Source organism: Ranitomeya variabilis, chromosome 2, assembly GCF_051348905.1.
Source record: "Ranitomeya variabilis isolate aRanVar5 chromosome 2, aRanVar5.hap1, whole genome shotgun sequence".
NCBI classification, from domain to species: Eukaryota; Metazoa; Chordata; class Amphibia; order Anura; family Dendrobatidae; genus Ranitomeya; species Ranitomeya variabilis.
The window spans coordinates 123,908,434-123,928,540 of NC_135233.1; the positions used below are offsets into that span (position 1 = coordinate 123,908,434).

General features: G+C 40.3%; 1 protein-coding gene across 1 annotated transcript in view; it reads right to left on the reverse strand.

The window, feature by feature from the left end:
* TMEM178A (transmembrane protein 178A) overlaps positions 1–20,107 on the reverse strand; it is a 274,821-nt gene that overhangs the window by 173,294 nt on the left and 81,420 nt on the right. The window lies entirely within an intron of this gene.

Consider the following 20,107-nt stretch of genomic DNA (forward strand, 5'->3'; position numbering starts at 1 on the left):
AAATTGCTGTTGCAAAAAAAACAATTTTTATAAAACATTAAGCTTAAGATTAATTGGGGTGCCCAAACTTTTTCATATAACTGTACAAGACCTCAAAGAGGATTCAGTAGGAGATCTCAGAGTGTTATACAAGTCTTCTGGGCAATAAGAGCTTTCGGAGTATTGACATTCATGGCAAATATATTAACCATGATTCACATTTTTGGGCAAATTTGGCAAAGCTGGCAAATTTGAATGTCAAAAGAACAATACATCGCTTATTATAAGTAATAGATGTGATTATACATTTCTCTAAGTTTTATGTAAAATATACAGTTCCTAAGAAAATGTTAACAGTATTGTGTTTTCATTTTTCACATAGTTAAAAAAACTATATTTAAAAAAGAATGGTAAAACATACTTTTTTTTTTTTTACTCTGGTCACTGATTCCAAATAATAAGCTGACACTACTTGTTTTGCAGAGATCACTACAACAACTTGGAGATTTGCAATATACAGTTAGGTCCATATATATTTGGACAGAGACAACATTTTTATAATTTTAGTTATAGACATTACCACAATGAATTTTAAACAAAACAATTCAGATGCAGTTGAAGTTTAGACTTTCAGCTTTCATTTGAGGGTATCCACATTAAAATTGGATGAAGGGTTTAGGAGTTTCAGCTCCTTAACATGTGCCACCCTGTTTTTAAAGGGACCAAAAGTAATTGGACAATTGACTCCAAGGCTATTTCATGGATAGGTGTGGGCAATCCCTTCGTTATGTCATTCTCAATTAAGCAGATAAAAGGCCTGGAGTTGATTTGAGGTGTGGTGCTTGCATTTGGAAGGTTTTGCTATGAAGTAAACATGCGGTCAAAGGAGCTCTCCATGTAGGTGAAACAAGCCATCCTTAAGCTGCGAAAACAGAAAAAACCCATCCGAGAAATTGCTACAATATTAGGAGTGGCAAAATCTACAGTTTGGTAAATCCTGAGAAAGAAAGAAAGCACTGGTGAACTCATCAATGCAAAAAGACCTGGGCGCCCACGGAAGACAACAGTGGTGGATGATCGCAGAATAATCTCCATGGTGAAGAGAAACTCCTTCATAACAGCCAACCAAGTGAACAACACTCTCCAGGAGGTAGGCATATCAATATCCAAATCTACCAGAAAGAGAAGACTGCATGAAAGTAAATACAGAAGGTTCACTGCACGGTGCAAGCCAATCATAAGCATCAAGAATAAAAAGGCTAGACTGGACTTTGCTAAAAAACATCTAAAAAACCCAGCACAGTTCTGGAAGAACATTCTTTGGACAGATGAAACCAAGATCAACCTCTACCAGAATGATGGAAAGAGAAAAGTATGGCGAAGGCGTGGTACAGCTCATGAACCAAAGCATACCACATCATCTGTAAAATATGGCGGAGGCAGTGTGATGGCTTGGGCATGCATGGCTGCCAGTGGCACTGGGTCACTAGTGTTTATTGATGATATGACACAGGACAGAAGCAGCCGAATGAATTCTGAGGTATTCAGAGCCATACTGTGTGCTCAGATCCAGCCAAATGCCGCCAAACTGATTGGTCGTCGTTTCATACTACAGATGGACAATGACCCAAAACATAAAGCCAAAGCAACCCAGGAGTTTATTAAAGCAAAGAAGTGGAATATTCTTGAATGGCCAAGTCAGTCACCTGATCTCAGCCCAATTGAGCATGCATTTCACTTGTTAAAGGCTAAACTTCAGACAGAATGGCCCACAAACAAACAGCAACTGAAAACCACCGTAGTGAAGGCCTGGCAGAGCATCAAAAAGGATGAAGCACAGAGTCTGGTGATGTCCATGAGTTCAAGACTTCAGGAAGTCATTGCCAACAAAGGGTTTTCAACCAAGTACTAAAAATGAACATTTTATTTAAAATTATTGAATCTGTCCAATTACTTTTGGTCCCTTTAAAAACAGGGTGGCACATGTTAAGGAGCTGAAACTCCTAAACCCTTCATCCAATTTTAATGTGGATACCCTCAAATGAAAGCTGAAAGTCTGAACTTCAACTGCATCTGAATTGTTTTGTTTAAAATTCATTGTGGTAATGTCTGTAACCAAAATTAGAAAAATGTTGTCTCTGTCCAAATACATATGGACCTAACTGTCTGCAAATCTTAGATAAGATGGTTGCCACTTGCAACTGCTTTATTCAGGCATGTCAATGTTCCAGAATGTTCTGTGCTGACATTGTGAAGGAAACACTTGCATTCATCTATAAAAACTGCCAATACTGTGCAGGAAGTATTGTACCGCAGAAGAACAAAGGAAGCTGAGCTCACAGGCCAGTATTATTGCTCAGTATATTGATTAGATGAAAGTACTTTAATTCTCACTGGAAACAGGTGGTAATTTTTCACAGATAGCAATTTCTGGTTCAAAATTGGCTTGCTACTTCCAAATAATTTATATTGCTCAAATTAGATTCAAAGTGAGAGAAGTATAGTAAAATTCCCCTTGACTTTATTTTACTGTCAGTACAGGGCAAATCTATAATCTTTGCAATATACGTCCATTACTTTTCTTTTTTTCTTTAATTTTTCTTTCAATTTCCTTTAAGGCCGGTTTCACACGTCAGTGCCTCTGGTACATGTAGTGACAGTTTTCTCACATACCGGAGACACTGACACACATAGACCCATTCAAATGAATACGTCTATGCACACGTCAGCGTGTTTTCATGGACCGTGTGTCCGTGTACAAAACACGCACACATGTCCGTTATTACCCGGACACACGGCCCGCCAAGCGGCCCGCACACGTGCGCACGGAGAACAGTATACACTGTCCTCCATGCGCACAGATGGCCATGGGAGAAGCAGCGCTACTGTAAGCCGCTGTCCCCTGCATGTAGTGCTGAAGCCGGCTCTCATCCATTGTCCCCTGCTCTGCCGGTAAGCAGCGCGAGCAGGGGACAATGAATGAAAGAACAAAACGACATGGGGTCCCCCTATATTTTACAACCAACCCAGCAAAACTCACAGGTGTGGGCTGCTATTCTCAGGCTGGTAAGGGGCCATGGATATGGGCCCCCAGCCTGAAAACAGCAGCCCGCAGCTTCCCAGAAAAGGTGCATGTATTAGATGCGCCAATTCTGGAGCTTTGCTCTGTTCTTCCCACTGCCCTGTAGCATTGGCATATGGGGTAATGAGGGGTTAATGTCACCTTCCTATTGTAAGGTGACATTAAGCCAGCTTAGTAATGGAGAGGTGTCAATAAGACACCTATCCATTACTAATCACACAGTTGTTAAAGGGTTAATAAAACACAAACAGTAAGAAAATTTTTTAATGAAATAAAACAATACACACAATTTTCCATCTTTATTCTTCTGCCATTCCAAGCGAAGCCCTTGATCTCCTGGAAAAAAAGTCAATATAAAAAAACAACAATATACCCATACCTGTCTGCCATACAGTCAAGTCCCAAGCAGTAATCCATATCTGGGGGCATTTACATTTTACAACCGGGAGCGCTGCTAATGCAGCCACTCCCGGCTGTAAACGACTGGGGAATGAATGATATGCAGAGAGCGGAGCTTTGGTTACTAGCAGTTATGTCAACGATGCTGCGCCCCCTGGCTGCATGAACTCAAATTAACTCTTCAGTGTGGGAAAATCAGTTGGCATTTTCCCAGGCTGAAGAGTTCATTTGAGTTCATGCCGTCAGGGGGCGCAGCTTCGGTGACAACACCACTAGTCACCGAAGCTTCACTCCCTGCATCTTATTAATTTCCCGGTAGTTTACAGCTGGGAGCGGCCGCATTAGCAGCGCTCCCGGTTGTAAAATGTAAATTCCCCCAGATATGGATTACTCCATGGGACTTGACTGTACAGCGGACAGGTATGGGTATATTGTTGGTTTTTATTTTGACTTGTTTCCAGGAGATCAAGGGCTTCGCTTGGAATGGCATTAGATCATTGTATGATTTTTGGAGGTGCTGTCCATTCTCTTTTGTTCAAGATAATTCTTTCTCATGAGCACACACGACAGCAAGGTAAATGACTCAAATCTCAATGTTAATTATGGGACAGTGACCGAAACCATAGGTTTCATGCACGAAGTATATCTCTACTTAGTAATTGTGCTACAACTGTATTATATTGTACATTTTGGCAATGTACAAAAATATTATATTGTGGTACAGTGTTAGCCCAAAAACTGTTTACAAGTATTTCATGTAAAAAAAGACATTCTAGAAGTGATACATTCATTGGCTAACCCCGAAAAATTATATTTGTAGGCTTTTGAAGCACAGAGATTCCTTCACTGGTTTTTAAACTAGCCTGATGAAGGAATCTCTGTACCCCAAAAGCTTGAAATTATATATTGTAGGAGTTAGTCAATAAAGGTATCCCTCTTAGAATACTTTTGTCTTTTCTTACATAATAGTATTTACATAGATTATGACAAAATTCTCAAGCAGTTCCCATGCCATTCTCAGTGGATGGTTGCATCAGCTAAGAATGCTGTATATTCAATCCAAAGTAAGGCATTACATAGACAACTATTAAATCATAATGGAAAGAAATTGTATTTCCAAACATTCTGAACAAAGTTTCTAACATATTGTCATTAAATATTATAACTAACAGAATAGAACTAGCAATCCTAACCCAAAAAGATGACAAGCCAATTAAATATTTGTCACTTGATTGTCCAAAAATAACCAATAGTTGCTTATTTTGGTATATAACTAATCTCTGAAATAAACTAATCTAAAATTATATAAAAAAAGGTGAATTTTAACCCATAAATGTTAGTAGCCCGTTTGTATTAATTTATGACGCAGCGCTTCAGGCTTCATTCTATTAACATTCACAGCATTCTGCACCCTGTGTGTACATGGCTTGCCTTGCCTGCTGCAAATGTGTTATGGACCGTGTAACTATGAAAATTTATTACTTTTATATTGAAATTTTATCACATGCGTGCATTTCTTTGGGCAATCAACTTGACATCTTTCTTGTTTCTGGCTCTCCTCACATTAATTATTAGGCATAAAATGCTTGCAAGTCTTTGTGCTTTAAAGACAAAGGCTTTTTCTTGAATAAATATTATAAATGTGAGCCATTTTTTATCTCAAAGAAAAAAATAATAATGAGAGAATATAGTCTGTAGTTTCTTTAAAAAAAATCCTCTGCACAGCAGAAAAAAGTAAGCTGAGTTTACTATGTATTATCATAGCAAATGTCCTAAAGAGTTGGACTATTGGGTTTTCCAAGAACAGGCCATAAATGTATCATCAGTGGCATCCTTTTTTGAAATGGAAAGCAAAGGGGCACTTTATTTAGAACCACAGCCCATTTATTGCAGTACCTGACACCGCTATAACCATACACATGTGTACTGGGGTACAGCTCATTTGCTTGATTTTTAGTGACAGCCACAATGAGACAAGCATGGATGTCGCCATGTCATGCAATTTAGTAAAAGGCTGTTGCATTCAATTAAGCACTGCTCGATTATCATTCTGCTGATCAACGTGAAGGTAGGGGAAGGGGTGAAGAAAATGGGATTCCCACGGATAATGATTTATTTTTCGTCAATATAAAATCTCAGAAAGACCCTTTAGGATTTTAAAGTTCTTTCTTTGTGAATTTATATTGAGCAAGTTGTATAAACCAAATGGAACAGACTAGATACAATTATACAAAATCAGTTGCATGCAATATTAGACATGTGCTGGAGAATACTTTAAGAATAAGTTAACTTGGGATTCCATTACAAAATAATTACCAGAATTATATTAAAATTAGACAGAGTGGATGATATGAAGGACTACAGCTTGGAAGTAACTTATTACCTGTTGGGGGTCTAAGAATTCTGTAAAGAACATTGCTCCAGGGAACTTTTCTGATAGCCATATGTTGGGATAGGAGTAGTAGTCTGCACTGCTGTGCTAGATTCAAGAAATCCAGAGGACATAGTGAGGAATTAGATCATGTGATTTATTCTCAGCACATTTTGAAGTTGAACCAACTTCATCAGGAGAACCAACTTCGAAAATCATTGAGAATATATCGCATAATCTAATTCCTCACTACGTCCTCTGAATTTCTTGAATCTAGCACAGAAGCACAGACTGCTACTCTGCAACAGCTGTCATACCTTGATTCCTCAGTTGTAGGTTAAACAACCCCAAAAGGTGAACAATTCCTATACCTCTCACCTTGACCAATTTCTCCACTGGATAAGACTCTATTGCCATTGGGGTCTCACCCTCTTTCTGATTGCCAAATGTGGAATTGGGAAGGAATTTTCCCCTTAGTATAGTGCAATTAGGATTGGCCTTATTGGGTTTGCTTTCTTTAGATTGGATCAATATGTTAGACTATAGGTTGAACTCAGCAGTCTTGGGTCCTCTGTCAATGTTAAGGCTATGTTCCCATGATGAGCTTTAGGGGCATTTTTGATGCTGCATATTTTTTCTGCATCAAAAATTCAGTATTTTACCATTCCAGCAAAGGGGATGGGATTTATAGAAATTTTATTTCCACCATCCTTTTTTTAAGCATACACTGACCTGCGGTGCATATTTCAAGTCTACAGGATGTTAATGTCTCTTGCAGATACGCTAAGTTTTCTGTGTGGATATTCCACATAGACTTGCAGTAGATGCATTTCTGCAGTGCAACCGCAAGTAAACTACAAGTTTTCTTGCAGAACCACAAGTAAACTAATTTTAAATAATATGTGCAGAAATTCTGCAGCATCAAAAACTCACCAAAAGCTCATCGTGACAACGTAGCCTAAAACTATGAAACCTTATGATAATAGTCTCATCAAATTCATCACATCTTTAATAACTTAACTGGAACTGAAAAAATATAAATTAAATTTATACTTTAATTTATGCTGCTATATTTATGGTCCTACCAAAAGTGGTGTTTCACATGCTCTATATACTAGTATTTTGAAAAAATGTTACCATTAAAAAGTGCCAGATCAGAGTTAAATGGTTTGTTCTAAACTGTCATATTAATAATTAATCTATCTTTAGGAAAGATCATGATTATACAGTGGCTTGTAAAAGTATTCACCCCCTTGGCATTTTTTAAGTTTTGCTTCCTCAAAACCTGGAATTTCACTAGTTTTTTTGAGGGTTAGCATCAGTTCATGTAAAGAACATGCCAATAACTGTGAACTTTTTTTTGTGAAGCAAATGACAAATAGAACAAAATTGTAGAGCCTCCTTTTTGTGACAACTACAGCTGCAAGTCACTTTGGATAAGTCTCTCTGAGCTTTCAACATCTTGCCACTGGAAATTTTGCCCATTCCAAAAGGCAAAACTGATGCAGCTCCTTCAAGTTAGATGGTTTCCTCTGGTGAACTGAAATCTTCAAGTCTCCCCACAGATTTTCAATTGGATTAAGATCTGGGATTTGACTAGACTACTCCTAAACATTTACACACTTCCCCTTAAACTACTAGAGTGTTGCTTTAGCAGTATGCTTGAGGTCATTGTCTTGTTGGCAGGTGAACCTCCGTCAGAGTCTTAAATCACTGGCAGACCTAAACAGGTTTTGCTCAAGAATATCCCTGTACCACCAGTATCACCATTGATCTTCTACTCGACTCGGACCAATTTGTCATGTCCCTGCTGACGAAAAACATCCTACAACATGATGCTGCCCCCACCATGTTTTACGGTGGGGATGGTGTTCTTGGGGTTATGAGCTGTGTTGGTTTGGCTCTAGACCTGGTGTTTATATTGGAGGCCAAAAAGGTCAATTTTTATTTACACTACACCTTCCTCCATACATCTGGGAGTCTCCCACATGTCTTTTAGCAAACTCAAAATGAGATTTACAATTTGTGTATGTAAGTAAAGGCTTTTATCTGCCCACTCTTCCATAACGGCCACCTCTATGGAGTGTATGGTTTATTGTGGTTGTATGGACAGATAATCCAGTCTCTGCTTGGGAACTCTACAGCTCCTTCAGCATTACCTTTGGCTTCTGTGCTGCCTCTCTGATTAATGCCCTCTTTGCCAAAGTTGATAGTTTTGGTGGGAGGCCCTCTCATGGCAGGTTTGTTGTGGTATCATGTTCTTTCCATTTGATGATAATGGATCATAGCAGATTGAGATTTTTTTTTATAACCCAACACTGACTTGTACTTCTCAACAACTTTGTCCCTGACATGTTTGGAGATCTCCTTGTTCTTTATGGAATTGTTTGGTTAGTGATGCCTCTTGCTTAATGGTGTTGAAGCCTTGGTGGCCTTCCAGAATAAGTGTGTATATAATGACAGACCAAGTGATACTTACATTGCACACAGGAGGACTTCATTTCATTAAGAATGTGACTTATGAAAGTAATTGCTTGCACCAGAAATGTTTAGGGGCTCCATAGCAAAAGAGGTAAATACATATGCACATGCCAATTTTTTGTTATTTGATCCCATAAATTTAATGTATGCCTATATTTTTTTCACCTCCTAACTTAGGCTATTTAGTGCTGATTAGTGATGAGCGAACATGCGTGGTAATTCTCAGATATCTGGATGCTTAGATATGCTCCGCACTCATCAAGCATTGGCTGGTGCTCGGTTTGAATGCTCGAATTTCCTCCCTGAATGTTTGGCACCTGTTAAACATGCGGGGATTGCCTGCCAGTCACTGTAGTGTCGTAGCCATCTTGGCAGTGGCATTACTGTGATTGGCTGGCTGCATTACCTCATCAGAGGTTATAAAAGGACTGAAGCCACCATGCTTGGCTCACTGATGCCAATGCATAGTTCAGGGACAGTTGTGATTGGAGGAAGAGAGTAGTTGTCCACGCCTGTGTGTGCACAATTTCATTAATCAGAATCCTGTAGTGGTTTTAACTTATGCCGATGCTGAATCATCATATTTAAAGTCCTTCCAATGGCTAATCTTTTTCTTTTTCTGTTTTACATAGTTACATAGTTATTAAGGTTGAAGGAAGACTGTAAGTCCATCTAGTTCAACCCATAGCCTAACCTAACATGCCCTAACATGTTGATCCAGGGGAAGGCAAAAAAAACCCATGTGGCAAAGAGTAACTCCACCATGGGGAAAAAAATTCCTTCCCGACTCCACATACGGCAATCAGACTAGTTCCCTGGATCAACGCCTTATCAAGGAATCTAGTGTATATACCCTGTAACATTATACTTTTCCAGAAAGGTATCCAGTCCCCTCTTAAATTTAATTAATGAATCACTCATTACAACATCATACGGCAGAAAGTTCCATAGTCTCACTGCTCTTACAGTAAAGAATCCACGTCTGTTATTATGCTTAAACCTTCTTTCCTCCAGACGTAGAGGATGCCCCCTTGTCCCTGTCTCAGGTCTATGATTAAAAAGATCATCAGAAAGGTCTTTGTACTGTCCCCTCATATATTTATACATTAACATAAGATCACCCCTTAGTCTTCGTTTTTCCAAACTAAATAGCCCCAAGTGTAATAACCTATCTTGGTATTGCAGACCCCTCAGTCCTCTAATAACCTTGGTCGCTCTTCTCTGCACCCGCTCCAGTTCAGCTATGTCTTTCTTATACGCCGGAGACCAGAACTGTGCACAGTATTCATTCTGTATTCAGCCTTGGGACAAGTGCTGGAGCTAGTCCCCACACAAGCTTTGTCCCGTCTCTCCTACATGAATGTACTGAGGAGGGAAATTAGAAGGAAGAGGAGAGTCTTCATTATGTTGGAGAGAGGGAAGTGTTGGCTGTAGGGATCTTGTCACATTTGTCCGACTTTATGTACTGATGCCTTTCCCGTGACCCTCACATTATATTCATCTTGGACAAAAAAGAGTATTGGTTGGGCACCCTGCCAGACCCATTCTACAAAGAGAACCTTGTATTTCTCCTTCTGAGGAAGAGAGGCCTGCTAAAATGGTGCTATACCAGAAGGCCATTGTGGAAAATATGTTGAAAAAAAATCCCATCTGGCAATGCTATTTGCAGGGGTAAAGCTTCCTCACCCAACTAAGGAGGAAAAGCGAGGGAGATACACACCAGGTACAGCAGAGGCAGGGGTACAATGTCAATGGCCTGGGCCAATTTCAAGACACTCTCCCAACATCCAGGCCCTTATGATGGGGTACTTTTGATAAGGATGAAAAAGGTTTTTAAAGATGGTCAAGCAATACCTAGCTGACAAAACCAGCGTATACCCTTCAAGGGTGTATGGATGGCCCTGCTTGTAATTTTTGGCATGTTTTTTCACTGTGTGTAGAGCTTTGATGAGTGCGGGAGGACCACAACTACTCTTTGTTCACAATATTTGAATGAGGTACTACAGTTGGTGCCTTTAATGGTGCATGGAAGACCCTGCTTGTAATTTTTGGCAGGCTTTGCACTGTGTGAAGAGATTTTATGAGTGTAGGAGCACCATAACTACACTTTGTACACAATATTTGAATGAGATAATACAGATGGTGCCTTGAAAGGTGTATAGATGACACAGTCAGGGTTTGCACTGTGTGCAGAGCTGTTATGAGTGTACAAGAACCACATCTACACTTTGTTCACAATATTTGATTGAGGAACTACACTTCAAAGGTGTATCGATGACCCTTTTTGTACTGTTTTGGTAGGTGTTGCACTTAATGCATAGCCTTCATGAGTCTACAAGTACCACAACATGACAATTTGAACACAACATGATGTATATGAGGCCCTCCTTTATGTCTAATATAGGGCATACCTGAGGCCCTCTTCCATGTTTTTCTGGCAGTTCTTGCTTCCTTCATAAATGACACAAAAATTTCCAAATTTTTTATCAAATTTTCAATTTTGGTTTACTTAAATGATTATTTTTGTTTAAATTCTTTTTAAATGTTCCCTTGTATACAAGTCATTATACAGGAAACAATGTTTCTTAACTTTTTTACCTGTAAACTACAATTTCTCTTTGATTTTGAATGTTTTATTGTCAGTCCTTAAAGTGGACTAAATGTGTGACAGCATTGTTCTCATCAGCGATCTGAGAGGTAGAGATGCCTCTTCATCATGTTTTTCTCCTTCCATTCAGCACTATTTTTATCCATTTCAACATTTTCACTGCCTGCCAGTCCTCCTTGTAGGATCTACAGGAAAAATTATCAGATTTCCCATTGACTCCCATTATACTCATCACTGGAAACGAGCATCCGAGCATTAAGAATTGCTTGGTTTGAGTAACGAGCATTCAAGCACATTAGTGCGCGCTCATCCCTAGTGCTGATGCATCACACCCCAATTGGATTACAAAAATATTTAAATACAGATTGTAATGCAACAAAATAGGTAAAAAGTCAAGGGGGTGAATACTTTTGCAAGCCTCTGTTTGATTGATGAGGGTCTGTCACCCAGCAATCCCACTAATCAGTTGTCATGACCTCTGAGTGGCAAACTGTGGATGGAATGGAATACAACTGCTCCATGCGAATGTTTAGCGGCCGCAGCCAAGTAATGAAGATGAGCTCTTATTCTCTTCAATAAGATTTGATCTTCAGATCCCTACAACAGTCACTAAACAGAGTAAAAGAGCAGATTGTGGTCAACTCCTCAAGAAGCTTGAGGTGAGAACAGCTGATTGCTAGGGGTGGTGGTTGTTGGATCTCCACAATATTACATTGATGATATATCCTAAGGATGAGTCATCAATATAAAAGTAGTGGATAAAGTAGTAGTGGATATAGTGGATAGTAGTGGATATTAAAGTATTTTAAAGGGGGGTTATTTTTTTAATGCTAAAATCTGAATTAGGGATCATCATAAAGTCTCACAGCTACTTTTATCTTCTGCTTTTAACAGGTGAGTGAAACCTGACAGTGCAGTTAATAATAATAGATTTCCAAACAACTCCAGCCATTTCAAAGGAGTTTTTAATCTAAGCACAAGTCTAGCAGGTGATAGCTGTAGAGTTTTCAGGTTTAAGGGTATGTTTCCACGTTCCGTAAAGGCACTGCTTTGGACGCAGCAGATACCCACTCCGTCCAAAGCACTGCCGGCTTTTGCACGCTCAGTGATTCCGCATGTGTTCATTGAACACATGCAGAATCACCGCATCCTATACATTGAACGGTGCTATTTATCTTGCAGAGACCGAGCGTGTCCGCAAGATAAATGGACATGCCGCGGTCTATAAAGACGCACCACATGTCCGGTTACACAGGTCTGCCACCTGTGTCTTTGAACGCATAGTGGAGATGGGATTTCATAAAATCCCATCTACTATGCTGTAACATCTGGCCGCTGCGGATTGGACGCTGCGGCTGTACACAGAGTCAAATCTGCAGCAAATACTGAACGTGGAAACATACCCTAATATTTCTGATATTCTACCTTTCTCTCCAACTAGAGGCAACAGGAACAAGAGGGTTTGCAATGTGACAGAGGCCGATAGCCATGGACGAGGTGCTGCTTTATAACACCCTGGCACTTTACAGCAAAATCAAATCCCTGTTCATATGGGCTGTTGAGTGCGAGGTGTATCACACTCACTTGTAGGCCAAAGGCCTCTGCTGTCTCAAGGCCTCCATACTACAGAGCAGCCACAAATAACTCAGTGTAAGAGACCTAGCACTCAACTTACGGTAGGATGCAGCAGGAAAAATTTATTGTAGTAAATACATGTATTTACTACAATAATTTTTTCCTGCTGCATCCTTCCTTAAAGGGAACCTGTCACCCCCAAAATCGATGGTGAGGTAAGCTCACCATCATTAGGGGCTTATCTACAGCATTCTGTAATGCTGTAGATAAGCCGCCGATGTTACCTGAAAGAGGAGAAAAAGACATTAGATTATACTCACCCAGGGGCGGTCCCGCTCCGATGGGCGTCTCAGGTCCACTCCGGCGCCTCCCATCTTCATTCCATGACGTCCTCTTCTGGTCTTCATGCCGCGGCTCCAGCGCAGGCATACTTTATCTGCCCTGTTGAGCAAAGTACTGCAGTGCGCAGGTGCCGGAAAGGTCAGAGAGGCCCGGCGCCTGCGCACTACAGTACTTTGCTCTGCCCTCAACAGGGCAGACAAAGTACACCTGCACCGGAGCTGTGGCATGAAGACCAGAAGAGGACATCATGGAATGAAGATAGGAGGCGCCGGAGCGGACCTGAGACACCCATCGGACCAGACCGCAGCGAGACCACCCCTGGGTGAGTATAATCTAACCTCTTTTTCTCCTCTTTTAGGTTACATCGGGGGCTTATCTACAGCATTGCAGAATGCTGTAGATAAGCCCCTGATGACGGTGGGCTTAACTCATCATCGATTTTGGGGGTGACAGTTTCCCTTTAAGTTGAGTGCTAGGTCTCTTACTATTTGTCTATATGGTTTGGGAACCTGTCCTTAGCACCCCTTCTCTAATAGTGCTCGTGATTAAACTTTCCACAAATAACTCAGTGGACACCCAGATGGTTCTAGCACACAGAAGTTTACTAGACAGTTCAAGTTCATCAGATTGCAGCACTTAGTATCCTGCACAACACTTCAGCAATTTTTCAGCACTACTAGCCATCCCTCCTGGAATAGCTCTACATTTACTTGCTCTGTTAGTCCCAGGGATTTCCGCAGTATACGCGGGATCTTTCACCTTCCTTTCACTAGAGTCCACGTCCATCTTCCTCTTTACGCCAGATTATAAGGCACTCTTCATAGTACCTGTATCAAGCCTTGAGCTCTGGACCTTGCAGGAATGTCTGCAAGGGATTTCAGTAAGGCCTTCCACTGCCCCGAACAATAGATTCTTACTGTCATTAGCAGCCCACCGCAAATTGAACTTAACCTTGGTTAACAAACTTCCCTATCTGACTGTCTATCAGGTAGCTGTCCCTTTTTTACCGTGAAGTTACCCTCTCACTATGGGCTAGTCCCAAACTTAAACTATGACTGCCCCTACAGTATGTAGCTGGGCAGATGTCCCTCACAAACACTATGCTTTACTTTTACATACATTAAACGTATTACATATATAATACATACTAAAGTTTATCTTACCCTATACTTATTTCATGCTACACACTACTTACATTATGCATAACCTTTACATAACAATTCACAGTATATAACATGACTACCTAATACATTTTTTAAACCACAGGATATAGTTTACAACTCACATGACACTAAATATATAAAAAAAATGCATGACATCATTCACATGATGAAATTAGTGTCTTCAGGGATAAGAATATGACAGTACAGGCCACCATTCATACATATTTTCCAACGGCAGAAACACGAGGACATGAGGTATTGGAGAAAGTTAGAAGACCACCAAGTTTTTGCCACCTACTCTGAGCAGCATAGAGACAGACTGTGATTTCTCCAGTATCACTTTCTGGGCTTCTTGCTGTAGTTGTGATAAAACCACTGTTTTATCAGGAGACATTCTTGTAATCATATTGCCAACAGTCCTTAACCCCTTAACCCCCGGAGCTTTTTTGTGTTTTTTTTTTTTTTCGCTCCCTTTCTTTCCAGAGCCATAACTTTTTTATTTTTCCGTCAATATGGCCTTGTGAGGGTTTATTTTTTCTGGGATGAGTTATACTTTTAAAAGACACCATTGGTTTTACCATGTTGTGTAACAGAAAATGGGAAAAAATTCCAAGTGCGATGAAATTGCAAAAAAAGTGCAATTCCACACTTGTTTTTTGTTTGACTTTCTTTGCTAGGTTCACTAAATGAGAATTAAAGTTATTGATACTTTCATTGGGTTCCCCATCTCGCAGCTTCTCCTGGATAGCACGGAGGTTCTCCAGTAGTTTCCGCAGCAGCTCCATGTTTTCCAGGAACCATAAGACAAAAGCCAGCTGGTCCCAGAGGCTTTTGTCTTATGGTTCCGGGAAAACATGGAGCCACTGCGGAAACTACTGGAGAACCTCCATGCTATCCAGGAGAAGCTGCGAGATGGGGAACCCAATGAAAGTATCAATAACTTTAATTCTCAATTCTTCTGGAATACCTTGGAACAAGCATTTAAAGCTACTTCTCAGGAAGCCACCAAAATCAGCCTGGCTTATTCCAAGGCTCCAGTGCCATCAGAAGAGGACTGTCAAAACTTAAGTGATAGGTTCACTAAATGCTAACACTGACCTGCCATATGATTCTCCAGGTCATTACGAGTTCATAGACACCAAACATGTCTAGGTTCTCTTTTATCTAAGTGGTTAAAAAAAAAAATTGTGCAATTTTCCGATACCTGTAGCGTTTCCATTTTTCATGAGCTCGGGTTGGCTGAGGGCTTATATTTAGTGTGCCGATCTGTCATTTTTAATTATACCACTTTTGTGCAAATACGTTCTTTTGATCGCCTGTTACTGCATTTTAATGCAATGTCACGGTGACCAAAAAAACGTAACTTTGGTATTTTGATTTTTTTTTCTCGCTACGCCATTTAGCGATCAGGTTAATCCTTTTTTTTATAGATCGGGCAATTCTGAATGCGGCGATACCAAATATATGTAGGTTTGATTATTTTTTTTTATTATTGTTTTATTTTGATTACAGCGAAAGGGGGGTGACTTGAACTTTTACATTTTAAATTTTTTTCATATTTTTAAACACATTTTTTTTTAAATTTTGGCATGCTTCAATAGTCTCCATGGGAGGCTAGAAGCATCCACTACTCGATCGCCTCTGCTACATAGAGATGATGTACAGATCAGATCACCTCTATGCAGCAGAATTACAGGCTTGCTATGACCGCCGACCACAGGGTGGCGATCCTAGCAATCTGCCATAAACAACCATAGAGGTCTCAAGGAGACCTCTGGTTGTGATGGCAATGCACCGATCACGTGATGGGGTTCAGCGGTGTGCATACTTCTGGCCGTGCGGCAGGCAGCGCTTGTTAAATGCCGCTGTCAAAGTTTGACAGTGGCATTTAACTAGGTAATGGGCACGGGCGGATCGCAATTCCGCTCTCTCCCATTGCGGGCACATGTCAGCTGTTGAAAATAGTTAACATGTCACGGCTTTGAGGTGGGCTCACCACCGGAGCCCACCTCAACGTGGGGGGATACTGCCAGCTGACGTAATATTCTGTCAGCTGGCAGAAAGGGGTTAGTATTCATTAGCTCTGAATAACCCTGCCTACACCACTAATTGACTGCTTTCTGCCTATTCCCAGTGTACTCAGTAAGCTGCCACTCAAAGGTGTGTTTGTGGTAAAACAATGCTCGGCATACACAGAACTGGTAAAATTGCAGCAGATACAACTGTGATGTCATCAAAGGGTATCAAGCAGCCCAGGAGGAGACACCTTGTTAGGCACGTCAAGGTTTCACACGTCCAGGTAATTCCGGTACCGGAGAAATCAGTACCGGAGTTATCCATGTCCGTGTGTCCGTGTGCTCACATGGCACATCCGTGTGGCACACGTGCGGCAGCCGTGTGCCGCCCGTGTGCCACCTGAGGACCACACGGACCATGCAGGAGAGACAGCGAGAGAAGCAGGAGAGAAGAGATGAAAGATCAAGTTTTTTTTCTTTTTTGTTGTTTTGTTTGGTGAATATGCGCATATTCATCACTGTAATGAGCAGTCTCACGTGACCGCTCACACAGGACAAGCTGCCAGTGCTGAGAGGAGAGAGGAGACATTGCGGGAGCTGGGTGAGTATTTCTCTGCAAGGGGCCGGGCAGCACACTGGGGATGGGAGGCAGGAGGTCACCAGCAAACTTTATGTTTAACAAAAAAGAAACAAAACTTGATCTTTCATCTCTTCTCTCCTGCGGGGGAGCAGAGATGAATGCCGGCTTCAGCACCACACGCGGGGGGGACAGTGCTTACTGTAGCGCTGTCTCTCCTGCGGGCGGTATGTGCACATGGAGGAGAGTGCACACTGTTCTCCGTGGGCACGTGTGCAGGACGTATTGCTGTACGTGCTGCTGGAGAAAAAAGAACATGTCTCCGTGTTTTCAACAAGGACACACGGTCCGTGAAAACACGGAGACATGTGAATAGACCCATTCATTTGAATGGGTCTACGTGTGTCAGTGTCTCTTGTACGTGAGAAAACTGTCAGTACACGTACCGGAGACACTGACATGTGAAAGAGGCCTTAAAATCAGGGTCTTTGACACTATGTCATGCTGCTCTCAGGTGGTGACAGAGTCCTTTAATTATTCTCCAGTGTTATGGATCTTTTAAGAGTAGGATCTTAGTAAGTATTCTATGAATTAACTCAAAAACAAAACATCCCAGGGTGTCCTAATTTGTAACCAATTAATAAGGTATGACTTTTCATGGTGTAACAGAAGTAGGTCTAAGACTCGGTGGTGTATATTTATTGATATTCTCTAATTCTTAGACCATTTTAGACTGTTTAGTCCAGTTTATACCACCTCCTAGTTGACTTACTTACTGAAATAGGGCCAATATATGTGCCTTTTTTGGAACATTGTCTTGTACATTATACCACAGAACTATTATTCACAGTATCACTGTAAATATTAAGAAACTGAAGTGTTGTTAGCAGTGAAAATACTGCAAAAAACAATTGCAATGAGAGATAAATATTGTAAAGGTCTTGTTCCACAAACAGACTACTTTTTTTATCAACAGATCTTGGAATAATATTAAGTTCAACAAATGAATGTGTTACAAAAATTGTTCCTGTGCTGAGATGCTGTGTTTAAGATGCTTTGTCAAGGAGAGCATAAGTCAAGTATGAAAAGTGAGTATACAGTCAAAACAGCAGGGACTCTCACAACTTCTTCTTTACGAGGTAACACATTTCCTTTGAATACTCCAGAGTAGCATCACTGTCTACATCTCTGGTGAAGGTCTGGAGATCATTTGTAAGTGGATGGCCTTTACACTCAACTGATGTAAAATGGCACCACAACGGTTATTTGGAGAAGAAGTCAAAAACATTGTCTACTTGACACAGTGCTGGTTCAGATAAAAAAAAATCCTCCCTTCTCACCTGTCAGACATAATCGAAGCCAAAACGTAAGTACTACTCTATCTAATAATACTGAAATCTTCAGATAATGGCAGCACTTACACAGAACGATGGCAAAATAGGCCAAGAAGTATTCATACCACACTTTTCTTGACCTCCTAGCACGTAATCACCACAGCATTACAAAAATGCATTCAATATGAGCATCTACACAATGATTTCCATTTTTGACTTATGTAGAGCCGTTATGTTGTCCTATACTGGGATGCCATGAAGCACAAAACTTATCATCTCCTCCTCTCTGAAACTATTATATAGACTTCTGGGTGTAGCTAGCAACAGCCACTGATAACAAGCAGCGCTGTCTCCTTCAGTGTCACTGTGCAAGCATAGGACCACGGCTAGGGTTCAAGCCATGCTTATTCTGGCCAGGCAAGCACTGTCAATCAAAGTCAGGGCAACTGCTGTGTAAGCAAATTGAGGGGGGTCATAAAGGAGCAAGGAGCTATTGAACACCCCAGGGGTGCATGTGGATTAAGACAAGTCTTAAATTTAATTACAGCAATGAAATATATAGGGCTTATATGATTTCTATAGGGCTAAGTCCCATTATATAACTGTTTAATTAGTTTATAAGGCATTTTGGCAGTAACAGAATTCCTCTATGGAGTAAAAAAAATTGTGCCATAAACAGTTCTATAGAACAAGTTGGTGCTGCATATGGTGTAGATAGTAATTGGCAAATACTTCACAAATTATGAGTATATACACTGCAAGTTGATACCACAGCTTCAGATGTATAAATAACTTGTCACTTTGTCACTGATTATTAATTTAAAATTCAGTAGAAATGAGAATAGGTAAACAGATTATCACTTTACTATATCATTCTGTGCTCTTAAACATGTCACATCTATGGTCGCCTTACAGAACTGAGAAAAAAAGAAACAATTGTGAGTGAACAAGTAACAAAGCACATTTGATGTGCATAGTATTTTGAGCCAAAGCATTTAATTAGTATGGAAACATCAATATCACACTTTTCAAGTCATGTTATTCTACTAGAAACCTTCTGGCACTGGAAGATGTCTTATAATGCAACATTTGTAAGATGTCTCACTAGAGCTTGAAGATATAATATTCATTAGTATGTCTTAATAGGTAAATAGACCAATGAAAATAATGACCCTGTCACTGAATTCGGCTTGATTCTCTTGTGTATGACATGCCAGAGGATAAATTCAGTGAAATTATGAAATACAGTGGATTGTAAAATTAATTTTGACAATAACAAGTGTGGGAATAATGGCACAATGACTGCAAGGAGAAAAATGAGAATCTCATTGCTATTCTTGAGCGTGGGATGAGGTGAGCTTGACTTTAGTTTTTTTTGTTTTTTTTTTAAACTGAGAATAAGGGACTCAAAGGAGGTCATCATAAGTAAACAATGGCATAGAAAGGGACCTATTTATTGTATGGGGCCAAAGAGGAGGGTGGAATTATTGTATATGGGCAAAAAGCCACCACCTAATAATTAGATATGGGCATAAAGGAGAATCTAATTATTTGGGGGTACAAAAGGAGACCTGATTATTGTATGAGAGCCAAAAGGAGGGCCTATTGATTGTACGGGAGCACAAATGACTGTGTAATTATTCTATGGGGAAACAAAGGGGAACGTATTATTTTATGGGGCACAAAGGTGCACCTATTTATTGTATGGGCACAAAAGGAAAATTAATTATTGTATAGGGACACAAAGGTATCCTAATTAATGTATGTGTTTACAAAGGGAGACCTATTTATAGCATGGGAGCATAAAGTGAGACCTAATTATTGTATGGAGGCATAAAGGGAAAACTTACCGTCAATAGTAAGTGTGCACTAGCGCTGCCACTAAGTGTTGGTGTTTAAAGCTGGATATGTTAACACAACTTATTGCCCTCTTCCATAATTAACTATAAAACTAGGAAATAGATAATAATGATATGCACTAAAGACACCTATTTGTAGCAATAATGATAGATATAAATAGCTGGATGCCTATAAATGATGTTGAGTAGACTCAGTATGGAGTAAATTTGCAATGCTCCGTGCTCGGTGGTGATTGCTGGCATGATCGATGAAGGTGCGATTAGACCCAGCTGCACCTTTGATCCATGCTGTGGACAAACAGTGTTGGCCGGTCATGCTTGC